Source organism: Chinchilla lanigera, unplaced genomic scaffold, assembly GCF_000276665.1.
Source record: "Chinchilla lanigera isolate Chin_1 unplaced genomic scaffold, ChiLan1.0 scaffold00112, whole genome shotgun sequence".
NCBI lineage: Eukaryota > Metazoa > Chordata > Mammalia > Rodentia > Chinchillidae > Chinchilla > Chinchilla lanigera.
This window is the reverse complement of record NW_004955513.1, coordinates 3,893,808-3,906,350: the sequence shown is the minus strand read 5'-3', so window position 1 is coordinate 3,906,350 and position 12,543 is coordinate 3,893,808.

Here is a 12,543-nt window from a genome sequence, read left to right as displayed (position 1 = left end):
AAAGCCTGGTTTGATACATTTTCCAAGACACGCCTCCAAGGAGGGATGAGGCAAGAGCCAAGGAAGGATGGAGGAGCGGCTCACCATTGATCTGTTCATGTTTACTTGCACCTGCATCCTGGGATTTGGGGACAGCATGGGGACAGCTGTCACTCCTCCAGTCTGCAGGCCTCTCTGCTTCCTTTCATCTTTGTGGGGTCCGGGGCCGGGTTGGTTACTCCTGAATCCCAGGACAGATCAACCACAGCAGAGATGTGAGTCACGTCTCTAAGTGGATAAGTGGCCCCACGGCCATGTCCACTTTGACGGTATCCCAAGAGCCCCAGGGGGCGGCTCTTCCTTGGGACAAAGGAAGGAGGCCCCAGAGGCTCAGAGCGCTCAACCCGGGGTCAGGACAAGGCTTGGCTGGCAGGGCCTGTGCGGCGGGTCAGAGGTCAGGGAGGGTCCTCATGTTGGCTCCAGGGCCACACGGCCCAGTCATGTCTGCGGTGGGTCTGTGTGGGACGGCGGGGCACACTGTCTAGAGGGAGGTGACCTTGGGCCCTCAGGAGTCATCTTGGAGGTTCCCCAAGAAACCCAGAGCACCCAGTGCACCCAGAGCTCTTCGCTGGACCTTCTGGGAGGGATCGCGGGGCCGTGGTGCGTGCCAACCCATCTTTTCCCACTCACCCCCTGCAAGCCCAAATGCAGCCTTTCTCCAGGCTCCTTGAGAGCACAGAGCAGCACAGCGACTCCTCCAGCCCTCGCCCCCGTGGGCCTCCTCCTTGTTAATATTCCTTTCCTTCTGCCAAGTCTGTTGCAAAATCAGAAAGCAAAACAAAACCACCAGGCTGTCGGCCCAGACCCCTGCCTGGGGGGCGGAGGGGGGCGGAGAGCCTCAGCCGTTCTGCTCAGGAGACAACGAGGGGCAAAAGGCAGGGGTGGAGACCCCGTCGCAGAGTCAGGTTTGGGGTGACTCTCGGGGCGGGGACGGTCCGGTCTCGGGGGGCTGGCGCTGGCATTCAGAGCACTCTCCCAGCTCTCCTTGGAAAGCTCTGCGGCTGCTCCCGTGCTGGCTCGTCCGCTTCTCTCCCTCCTCTCCTGTGCTTTCTCTGCTCCTCCCCTTGCTCATGGCTCAGCCCAGCCTCTCCCAGTGCTTCTCACCACCGCAGCCCCTCCGGTCCCTCGCCCGTCCTCACGTCACGCACACTGCTGACCGCAGACAAAAGCTGGACCGGCAGGGCCTTCCCAGGCCCCCTCTGGCCGGGGGTCCAGCCTCGGCCTCAGTGTGCATTTGGGAACAGCAGAGGGAGGCTGCACAGGAGGGAGCAGGGGGACACCTGCTGCCCCCCGGGCTCTGCAGAGAAGCCCGGAAGAGCTGAGAACCACGAATCACCGCAGCCTGCTTCTCCGTGGCCTTCGAGGCCATCAGCCCAGCACCTCACAGCACCCCTGCCAGCCTTGCCCTGCTGCCCGTGACCCCGAGCCCCTGACCAAAGTTGCCAATTCCCTGTCTGCATGAAGCAGACTGTCTGGACACTGTCCCCAGAGCCACTGGGACCATCACACCCAGGCCATTCATTTAGCTGCTTATTTATTTGCCCAGGCAGACGAAGGCCACTGGAGACACTTGCTCCTCCCCCGCCTGCAGAGAACGAGAACGACAGATGGTCTCTGCTCCCCTACAGACCCAGAGAAGCTGGCTCCGCCCCTTGTTGGTCCTCAGGTTCCCCAGGTGGAAGATGAAGGGGCCGGGCAAATGAACCCATCAGCTCTTGAGGTCCCAGTGCTGATCCTGGTGGTCTGGCGGGTAACTGCTGCGTGCCCACCCTGCAGTGACGCAAAGAATAAACCTGCTGAGGTATGCAGGTTCCCCAAAGTTATGTTCACCCGGAGCCCCAGAATGAGGGCTTTGCAATGCTCCTGGCTCATGGGCATGGATGGGATAATCCTGGATTTAAGGTGCGCCTTGAGTCTGCTGACTGGTTCCTTATAAATCAAGGTAGGGACACAGAGTAACACCTAGTTGGGCTGGGGATAGAGCTCAGTGGCACAAGCATCTGGCTGGCAAGCGCAAGGTCCTGAGTTCAATTCCCAGTACCTAAAAAAAAAAAAGACATCAGATCAAGGCCACCTACACACGGAAGCTGTTGGAAACATTTCAGACACAAGTCAGGGAGCACCCAGAACCACTGGACATTGGAAGAGGCCAGGGCTGGTCCTTCCCTGGGGCCTGTGGTGTTAAAGAACTCACTTCTGGTGTGTGTGTGGGGGGCAGTTTGGTAGCCCCAGGAAAGTAACCTAGGCTTTGAAGAGACTGCTAGGTTGGGGACACCCACTCCGTCCCTGTCACTGAGGGAAAAGCTGCAGGCTGGAGGCACAGAGCATATCGTGGGCCAGCTGGCGTGAGGAGGGGCAGACAGGAGCCACGATGTCCCTGCTCCAGCTGGGACAAGCGGCCTCTGGGCCTCAGGCAAAGGACAGGCCCTCGAGAGGCAGCCAGTTTGTCACAGCTACTCCAAAGCTGGCTGATGTGTGTGCCTCGTTATTTCCCTGAACAGAAGCCGTTTGTTCTGCCCTGGGCACTGTGACGTGGGCGCTGGGAGGAGAAGAGAGGGCCGACTGGGGGACTTGACGCAGCCAACAACTTTCCAGCCAGGCTAGAGCTGGGCATCTGCTCTGCACCGGCGCTGCAGGAGGTGGCGAGCGTCACCTCGGCTCTAGCTCTGCTGGAGGCGTGTGCAGTGCAGCTCCTCTGTGGCCCGGGGGACCCTCTGCGCCCTGACTCTAGTTGGTGAGTTTGCTTCACAGGAAAGGGGCTCCGATTCCTAGGCATCTCAGAGTCTCTGCTCTGCGCGGCAGGTGACAGAAAGCTGGCGTGTGCAGAGTGCAGCGCCTGGTTACTCTCAGATTGCTGAGCCAGGCTGGGAGGCGGCACGACGTGGGCTGGCAGGGCAGAGGGACAGAGCTGGCTCAGCTGCCCCAGGGTGGAGCTTCACTCAGACACCCGCGTGGGGACACTGACTTCTGGGGCCTCTTTGTGGCTCCCCTGGGATGCCTGGGAGTGGTGGCTGCCCCAGTTCCTTTACTGCCCCATGACTCGAAGTGACCACACCGAAGAGCACGTGAGGCTCAGAACTTGGGGCCAGGTCCCAGCTCCCCACTTGCTGGTGGGGCGATATGGGGCAGGCTTCTTTGAGCCTCAATTTCCTTGCCCACGAAGCAGGACCATGCATCTGTGGCCAGAGTGTTAGAGCAGCAGCCTCTCCCACAGTTGGTGAGAAGACCGGGCCCGCTCCAGATCTGTGTCTGCTGTGTGTCTGCTGGTGATTGCTGAGCTCCGGAAATGACCCTGGAGTTTGGCTCGGTTCTTCAAGGCTGGGGTGTGGTGTGGTGATCACCAATATTAGCCACACTCATTTACCGTAACAGTGCTGCGTGAGTCACTTTCTTGTGGCTGGAATAGAGCACCCAACATCCACACCCAAAGCGGGAGAGGTTTATTTCGGCCTGTGGTTTCAGAAGTTTTAGTCCGTGGTCAGTAGGCTCAAGAGCAGAAGGGCCGGCAGAAAAGAGCTGCTCAGGTTATGGTGACCAGGAAGCACAGAGGGAAGGGAAGAGCAGGGCTGGGAGATAAACCCTTTCAGGCCACACCCCCAGGGACCACCTCCAATCGGGCCCTGCCTCCCAACAGCACATTGGGCTCTGAACTTATCCGTGGATGAACCCCCTGATGAACACAGCAGCCCCTTCATCCAATCACCTTCCCAAATCCCCTTCTCCAGGGGACACCGTGTCTAAACCGTAACAAAGGTCACAGGCTCTGCCTCACACCCACAGGGTACCTCCCTGTGACTCAGACACACTGAGCACTTGGCCCACATTGTGCAGGGCTGACACAGCTCTGCTGTCCCCAGACCAAAGGCTGTCCCCAAGTGCCAGGGCAGGGACTCCTTGGGTGTCACGCTCTTGGGCTCCAGGGCACTCTTTGCTTCAACTCCACTGATACACAAAGCCCTTATAATGTCTGCTGCAGACAAGGACAGCAGACATCAGGTGCGGGGTCTGGGGCTGGGTGTCTGGATCTTTCCAATGCTCCCGGCAAGCCGTTTATCACTGCCTCTGGACCAGGAGGCTCAAAGCCTGGGGTGTGATGGTGCCGTCAGCCGCGGCACTCACCACCCAGAGAGGCAGGCAGCGCTGGCAGCAGGAGCGCAGCAGAAAGACCCGCTGGTCAGGCCAACTGCTTTCCAAAAGCTAATGCCTCTCTTCTGAAACTCAAATAGTGTTTTTGCTGCAGCACACGAGAAATGAGGCACAGAGGCTGAATTATAGTAACTTCCTAGATCACTAAGGAGAAAAAAATCCTCATCACGAAAACATAGGGCCACGCACAACCTGGCACAGGGCGTGAGTCACCGCTGCTGAAAGGGAATCAGTGGCACCCAACCCACTTCTGAGCTCCACTCGGCCCCCAGTGGGATCTGGACAGGAGGCAGGCTGCTCACCGCTGCCCCGGAGCCTGGTCGGGTCAAGGGCCCTGGTAGCCAGCAGCAGGTATCATCCTGGAGGAAGCCCCAGTGTGAAATCCGGGGGCTGAGACCTGGCTGTGGGCGTCCTGTCCCCGAGGGCTGCGGCTGAGCAGAGCGCTGGGCTGCGCACTCTGTCCGGACCCCAGGGAAACAAGGCTCTTAGCTGTGCAGGAGCCAAAGGGAGTGGCCGGCGGCCTCCCAGGAAGCTGCGTCCTGGGCTGACCCCTCGGATGCGGTCATGGCTCCCAGCCTCCCGGGCTGTCCCAGCGAGGTCCTGCAGAGGTGAAGAGGTCACCGAGGACCCCACAGAGGACGGTTTGTGGGTACCGCTCTGGGTTATAACTAGGAGCTAGGTTAGCAAGAGTCATCTGCAAAGGCTCAGGGGCTGGCTTTGGAGGGAGAGAGCGCCCATCACAAGGGTGTTCAGGCGAATTCTGTACAGAGTATAGGGCAGCACCAGGACACCGAGGACCCTGGGCTGAAAGCTATGACCCCCGCACCCCCAGGAGGAATTTGGACTCTCCCCAGGCCCCCCAAGTGCGCTGCAGCCCATGACTAGATGCTGACTCCCGACAGGAACTGAGGCCTGCTGGATGCCCCAGTGCACTGCCCCCCAGGGCCTGCAGGGGCGGGGCTGCCCTGGCCACCCTCCTGCAAGTGGCTGAGCTGCTATCAGGCTGTCTGGTCCGCACCATGCCCAGAACAGGGCCTTTAGGGGCCGCTTCCTGACAGCTGCTGAGCCTCAGAGCTTTCCCTGGACACGGTGGCCACCGCCGCCGGCCAGATGCTGTGCTCTGCCCTCTCGTCTAGCCGTTTCTCAGGAAGACACGGAGCCATGAGGGGAGAGGAGCCTGGGTCCCACAGTCCCCGAGTGGCTGAGCTGGGGTCTCGGCTGGGACCTGGGGGCTGACCACCTGGCCACTCCCTGCTGTCCCCTCTTGCCTTGGAGATGCAGGAGGACTCCAGTAGGGCAGGGACCAGGCACACCCTGGGGTGTACAGGGTACAGGGAGACCACTCCTTGGTCACTTAGGGCTCTGGGGGACAAGGAGTGGGGGCTAAGGGATGATGAATGAAGAATGAATGGATGAATGCATATGGCATGCAAGGGACAGAGCAGAGGAGAGAGCTGGAGCATGCGCAGCCGCGCGCACCCAGCGAGGACACAGCCTGGGTGTGCTCTGGGAGGAAGTCACACGGGCTGTCCTGAGGCCGTGAGGGAAGGGCCACCTCTGCCTGTGCTTAGGGAGATGGGCTGGCTGGGTGGCCTGGGAGGAGACAGTTAGGAAGGGACTAACCTACTGGGCCTGGCGGTCATGAGGATGACAGCCAGCGTGGCAGAGGCCCCAGGGGGAGAGTGCAGAGACTGGGGATTTGATGACTGAGAGGAAGGGGGCAGGCAATAACAGCCAGAGTGGATACTGGGGGACAGAAAGGCCCAGAAGGTCCACAAGACGTCTGGGGTCAGGACGGCACTGAGAGTCAACCCCAGCCCTCAGGTCCCACAGCCCCTACCCTGACGTTAACCTGCAGACCCTAAACTTGTGTCCAGCCCCCATGCGCTCAGACGTCTCTCAGCTCTGCTTTCTGCGGGGCTCCTGCCTCTGCTCCATCCCCGCCCACCCCTCCAACAAGCAGCCTGGCAGAGCCTGCAGCGTTATGTAAAACCCACAACCAACTGGTCCCCCACCCCACGTGGAGCCAGCAGAGAGGCTGGCCCGGCACCAGTGCCCGGCACGTGCTCCTCGGGCACAGACTCTCTCCGCAGAGTGACAGGCTATGTGCTCTGTGGGAGACGGAATAAAGCTGAATCTCCCCTCGGGTGTCTTTTCCCCAGAGCCCCCGTGATGGTGGGTCCCCTGCCTCCAGGGCCGGGACAGCCACTGGCCGGCCCACGGGGCTCCCTCGTCCATCAGTGCACTCAAATTCCACAGAGGCTGAGGTTGGGGTTGACACATCTGCCTCTCTCAGCTGCGTGGATCCCAGTCCCAAGAAAATTGCCACCTGAGTTTTTTTGTTACATGGATAAGACCTACACAGGATGCTGAGCAGTCGTCCCTCCATCCCCTCCCAGCCTCCAGCTCTGGGTTCCATGTTTTGTCCGAGCGGCTGGACACAGAGGCTGCCGAGACAGAAAGTGCCCTTTCACATGGCCTTGATTCACCAGGCTTTAAAATGAGTCGGGCCAGCAGGCTCCCAGACCAGGCTGGGGGCTGTGATGCCTGCTCTCTCCCAGGGGCTCAGGGGCCATCTGTGTTCCGCCCCTGTTTAGCAGAAGGAGGCAGAGGCCCGGGACAAGACCTTCAGATCTAGGCCACTGTGCTTCTTTCACTTGTTACTGGAGCCTTGCCAGAGGTGACCTTGACCATCCTTGAGGCCAGGGACAAAGAGGGTCCAGTAAGCCCCAGAGCAAGAAAGCCACACAGAGGACCCCAGGCACCTCCAGTGTCAGGGTGGGCTACAGGCGGCTTATCTTGCGCCCTCCACTCTCCTGCTCCATGACCTGAGAGGACAGAGGCCTTGGGAGCCCGCAGACATGGGGATGGCAGCAGGGATGGCTCCAGCTTGGGGGTGTTCAAGGACCCTCGCTGAGAGGGCGTCGCAGGTGGGGGCGGCTAGCTGGGAGGCAGCTGAGCCTGGCTGTATATTTAGGTAGAGTAGGTGGCCGCCCACTTGGTGTGATTTCACAGGCTCTGGGGGCCCCTTCCAAGCCCCAAAATACCTCCTCCACCTGCTTCCTGCTGCTGCGGTCTCTGATAAGAAAACAGCTCCCTGCTCCCGCATTAGAAAGTGGGCTAACTGGCCCTTGCATTGCAACTGGCACCCATCTGCTTCTGCTCCCCACATTGATGGGGACTTTGGGGCTGACGGGCCCCCATGGCCTTGACCGAGAAGGTGCTGCTGACTCCCCTTCAGCCTGAGGCTCCCTGCTCGGCCTCTGGCTGTCCTGGGCACCCAAGCTGTTGCTGAGTCAGGTTCTGTGGTGCCGGACGCCGGTCATGGAGGCAGCTCGCAGCCCTCCCATGGGGGACCCAGAGGACAGAGGGATGAGATGCGGGAGCCCTCATCACCCCCTGTTCTCCCACGCAGGATCCTGGTCCACAGGGTGTGTGTGTGTGCGTGGTAGGGACAGGATCCGCATGCAGGGCAGTCACACAGGCGCCTGAGCTCGGGACCGGCAGCCCCAGGGCCCCAGGCGAGGAGTTGGTATGGACACCCCCTTCTCCGGTTTGTGGACAGGAGCATCTCTTGAGGACAGGGTGATGCCTGCAGGTGGCTTCCTGTGTCCTTCAGAGCCCTAGACACTGTCCTGGGTGGGCAGATGTGGATGGCTGAGTGGACTGACCTGTGGACCACCAGCTGCAGTGGGGGGTGCAGAGAACAGGTGTGAGGAGCTGTGTGCTGAGATTTCTGTGGGTTACCCTTTGGCAAGCTGGTTTGGGGTTTGAAAAAATGCTGACAAAAAGTATTCAGATCACCAGGGCAAAAACTGCTGAAAACTGAGCAGAGTGAAAACTCATGAATTCTGACCCCAACATTTGGGGATCTCAGGAGGGTAGGGCTTGTCTACCTTCTCTTGATGAACATTTTGGTTCGCCCAATGCTAAAACCTCATGTAAGCTTCTGGGGTCGAGTACTGGCTACACAGCAAGACAGGAGCACTCTTGGGAAGGCCCGGATCCCCTTCGTGGGAGCCCCTGGGAACCGCCCCCCCCAGGAGATGGGAGTGGGCGGCTCGGAGCTGACCTGGGTTCGAGTCCGTGTGCACTCAGTGTGCCGTGTCCTGCCGCGGCGTCTGCTGGGCTCGCTGTTGAGGAAGAAAGCGTCCTGCTGCTGCCTGTGGAGAAGCAGGACCAGGACTGGGCACTCAGGACCAGGGCACAGGCAACAGGGGGCAGAGATGGGCCCGACGCCCCAGTGCAAGGGTGCTGAGCTGGCGGAGGCGCTGAGCGGAGGCAGGGCTCTGAGGCTGAGAAGTGGCTCAGAGGAGGCTGGGTGGACGTCCAGGGAAGACTCCTGGCAAGGCAGGCGGACTTGGCGCCTGGTGGGGATGAAGGATTTAAGCCCGTGTCCACGGGGAGCCTCTTGCTGTGAACCAGTCAGGACTTCGGCAAAAGTTGTGCTGTGCAGGCCAAAGATAGGGCCCAGGAATGTGGCTCACGGTGAGGTGGGCGAGGGGGAGCCTGTCTCGTGTCTGGGAGCAGAGGGACTCCTGGCCAGGGCGTCCTGCTGAGCGGGGAGCAATGCAGGAAGCAGGATTGGGCTGTCGGCGGCGGTGAGGGTCCCAGAGAGGGAACAGGTCATGGGCCACAGAGACAGGAGAGCTGTTAGGGCCAGCCCTGCCCCACGCTCACTCTAGCCCAGCGTGTGGGGGCAGGAATTTGTCCTCTCGGGATTGGGGGCGAGCTTGACACGTGGGGGAGGCAAGTGATATCCTCTATTTGCTTTCAATGTTGTCATTACACAGCCAGTAAATAAACCCGTTTTTCTACTGAAATATTCAGGTAGAAATATCTACAGGCACGTTTGGTTCCTGGCTGTCTGCTGCATAGTCACCACTGTTAACCAGCTTGTCATCACCCTCATCCTCCCACTTTACATCAATGGGGTCTTGCTGTCAGTGGTGCCTGCCAACGGATGGGGCCCCAATCCATTTACAGGGGGCATGAGTGGTGCTCATCGCTCCTAGCACCTGCACGGTGTGTCCGTGTGTGGAAGCTGTGCCCATCGTTCTGAAGACCCACTCTTTACTGGCAGACATTCAAGTGATTCTGTTGTTCACTTCGTAAGGGATGCTGTGATAAACACCCTGAAGGAACAGTGCAATAGAATAACACCCCCATTTCGCCAGTGATGTACACACCCCAATCCCCAGAATCTCTGACTGCACTGTCTGAAGGGGGCTTCACTGATGGGATTAAGTGAACCATCTGGAGATGGGAGACTGTCCCGGATTATCAGTGGGCGCGATGGAATCACCGGTCCACCCCTGACTCCAATCTTCTGATCTTCATGCTGTAGGGAAATAATTTGTATTTTTTTAAGCCAGTATGTTTGTGGAAATTGGTGACAGAACCCATAGGAAACCGATACATTCCACCTGTAACCATGTTTGGTGGTTTCTGAGGGAAAGATTTCTAGAAATGTATTTGCACAGTTGGAAAGTGCACTCCTCGGGGACGCTTACAGACACTGGGAAGTTGCCCAACAATGAACCTTCACCAATTTGCACTTGCAGTGTGTGGGAGGCTGTGGTTGCCTCTGCCCTGGAGCCTGTGCTGAATATTTTCATGACTTTCAATTTCTGTCAGTTCGGAGACAAAATATTATCTCACTGCTTTAATTTGCATTTCTTTACATTATGCTAATTGCATTTCTCCGCCCTCTGAGCTGCCTGCTGGTAATCTCTACTTATTTTTCTATTGGGTTTGTCATAGTTTTTGCTTATGAACTTCTAAGTACTCTGTGTTTTTTCTAAGTAATAATTGATTGTTTATATTAAGGGTTGTAAATATTTCCTCCCAGTCTGTCACTTGTGTTTTGGCTTTTTTATAGTAGTGTCCTTGGTCAAACAAAAGACATAGAACAACTTTTCAGGTTAAAGCTGTCAGTCCTCGTCTTTACACCTTCTGGGTTTCATGTTTTGCTTTGCACTTTTTTCTTTCCCAAAGAATGTAAAATGTACTTCTTTATTTTCCTTTAAAACTTTTACAGTCTACTAAAATATTTAACTTTTTTCTTCTTCTGTTTCTTTTGTGAATGGTGTGAGATAGGGATCTCCTTTATTTGCCTTCATATAAGTAGTCAATTGCCTCTATGTCACTGGTTTAAAAGATTTGGCTCCCCACTACCTTTTCCTAAAATCAATAGCCATAAGTGTGTGGCTGACCTTGAATTTTAAGTCTGTCTCATTGTATTAGTCAGCTTGCTCATTGCCGAGACACAACGCTCAACACACACAACTTACAGGAAGAGAGGATTATTTTGGCTCATGGCTTTCAGAGGATTCAGGTTGGCTGGCTCCAAGGCAGAAACAGCAGAGGAACATGGTAGAGGAAAGTTGCTAAACTCGTGGCAGCCCAGAAGCAGAAAGAGAAGGGAGGGGAGACAGACCCTCCAAAGACACACTCCCAGTGACACACATCTTCCAGCCAGGCCACCTCCTGGTGCCATATTTAGATATATAAATTCACCAATGGATCAATCCACCAATGTGTTCAGTGCCCCTGTGAACCTATCGCCTTCTAAAAGCTCCAACTCTGAACACACAAGACTGTGGGGGACATTCTAGATCTAAACCACAACTGATTAATCCGTATGTCTATACTTATGGGGCACCTCCTGGTCCTGACTACTGCAACGCAGTAAGTCTGGAGGTGAGGTCCTGTAGTTCTTCCCACCCCAAACTTCTCCTTGGTATTCGTGATCCTTTGCTTTTCCGTGTAAATTTTAGAATATACTTGTCAGTGACAGTGGCAAAGCCTATGGAGATTTAGATTGGGATTGCTCTGAACATACCCATCAATTTGGGAAAACTGACATTTTAACAATATCAGATCTTCTGATTCATGACCATGGTACATGTCCATATTTTCCTAAATATTTATTTTATCTCCTACAACAATATTTTTGTCATTTTTGAGTGTACAGAACTCGAATGTATTTTGTTATATTTGTTCCCGACTATATTTCACTGGCACTCTTTTTAACTTCTTCTTTAAAAACACTGAATTTCTTTTTACTTTTATTTATTTTTATTAGTGCACATCAGTTATACAGAACATTGATTTCATTGTGAAATTTTCATACAAAAAAGGCAGTATGAACAATCTTCATTTCTGATTGTTGCTAGCATGCAAAATACAATTGGTTTTTGTATGGGGACTGTTACGGGCTGAATGGTATCCTCCTATCCAAAATTCATGCTGTGGACTTTAAACCCTAACATCTCAGCGTGTGATTATGTTTGGACACAGGACATTTAAAGAGGTAATCAAACTACAAGGAGGTCATTAAGGTAGGTCCTGATCCAGTATTGCTGTTGTGTTTATACTAAGAGGAAATTTAGACAAAGACGGTGCAGAGGAAAGACCACAGGAGCTGGGAGGAGAGACAGTCACCTGCATGCCACGGAGAGGGAGGCCACCCTGCCACCACCTGGGTCCTGGACTTGTGCAGGATGCAGGATGCTGAAAGGATGCGCTTCTGCTGCTTCAGCCCCCAGGTGTGGCACTTGGCAGAGGTGGCTGAGCACACCCGTGTCCTGGGAACACGGCGAGCTCATGGATGATACAGATCTGCAGGTGATGCTGCTTTGAGGCCCATGATGGGACTCTCGCTTTCCCTTCCCGGTCTCCGTGCCTCTGTCCCTGGTCCTCGCCGCACTGGCTACCCTGTTTTACAGGACTTCAGCCCCAGGCTTTGCTTCCTTCCCTGGATCCACAAGCCTGGGCTGTGGTGGGCACTGGGGGTGATAAGGGGCTGCTCACCTGAGGCCACCAGTGACCCTGTGGTGGAGTCTCGGCCCCTGGGCTATTTTTCCCAAACTTCCTTCTGCTAGCGTCGACACCACGGGCAACACCAAGCCACGGTGGGACTGGCCATTTCAGCGGCACTGGCTGCAGACCCAGGATGCCTCTGAGAGTGCCGTGCGCTGCAGCATGAAGGCCAGGCCACCTCGGGGAGGGACAGCAAGGCCTGCAGCCGGGGCACACATCCTGGGTGCACCTGCACACCTCTGCCTGAGGACCGCTTGGCTAGGATGGACCCTCGGCCTCCCATCCTCCCTGCTGGGCCCATGCAAACTGGCCCAGCCCTCCAGGAATGGTGCCCAGCTCTCCCAGCTCCAATCTCTTAGGCCCTGCAAAGAAAGTGGAGAGCCCAGCTGGAGAGGAGAGACACTTCTATGCCCAGGAAGAAAGATGTGAGTTCTCCTCCAGCTCTCAGCGCCAGGTCTGGCTGTGGCCCGGACCTCGCCTTCTTCCAGGAACCCACAGAGAAGAGGCAGAGGAAAGGCCTTTTGATGTGGTTGC